The sequence below is a fragment of the Drosophila mauritiana genome, unplaced genomic scaffold, assembly GCF_004382145.1.
Source record: "Drosophila mauritiana strain mau12 unplaced genomic scaffold, ASM438214v1 U_299, whole genome shotgun sequence".
Classification (NCBI taxonomy): domain Eukaryota; kingdom Metazoa; phylum Arthropoda; class Insecta; order Diptera; family Drosophilidae; genus Drosophila; species Drosophila mauritiana.
In genome coordinates this window covers 32,077-32,967 of record NW_022881437.1, presented here as the reverse complement: position 1 = coordinate 32,967, position 891 = coordinate 32,077, and positions in this window count along the sequence as shown.

Genomic DNA, 891 nt, shown 5'->3' with positions numbered 1-891 from the left:
TCTCAGAAACACCATTTAACTGAGGTGTATGTGGCACTGTTAAGTGATAAGAAATTCCTTTCTTAACACAAAATTGTCTCATCTCATTTGACAAGTATTCTCTACCATTGTCAATGTATAAATACACAACCTTTAAATTAAAATGAGCTTCACTCTTGGCTACAAAATCTTGAAACATGCTAAACACATCAGATTTATATTTAATTAAATAAGTTACACAATAATGTGTAAACTGATCAACAAAGATCACAAAATAATTTTTATCATCTAAAGTAACTGGAGTAATAGGCCCACAGACATCTGAGTGTACTACAAAAAGTGGTCTTTTAATATGGGTCTTATCTTTCAATTGTTTAAAAGGAAGTCTTGCCTGTTTACCATTTAAACAGGGTTCACAAATTTCACATGATAACTCTAAGTTGTTTAGAAGACTTTGATCACTAAACATATTCTTTCGTTTTATTTCTAATAATTTGCCATCGCTTATATGGCCAAACCTCTCATGCCATAAACGAAAATTATTTTTATGCTTAGCATTTATAGAATATGCTTGAAAATTGATCACAGGTACATTGTTTAACATACCTGAATTTTTGACAACCAATCACCCATTTTTCGAAATGGTTACACCGCTTTTGTCAAATTCGATCGACATTCCTGCCTCTTGGAGACGCTTTACGGACATCAAATTACCAGCAGCTTCCTTACAAAAGAGTACATCCTCCAGTGTAATCTCATGGTCATTCCGTAGTCGGACAATACCACGCTTAGTGGCATAAATAAATTCGCCTTGCTTGGCCACTGCAATCTTAAGTGGAGGCACAACCTCCACACTGTCGGTATACAGCGACTCATCATTTATAAGATGGTCACTAGCACCAGAATCAAGGA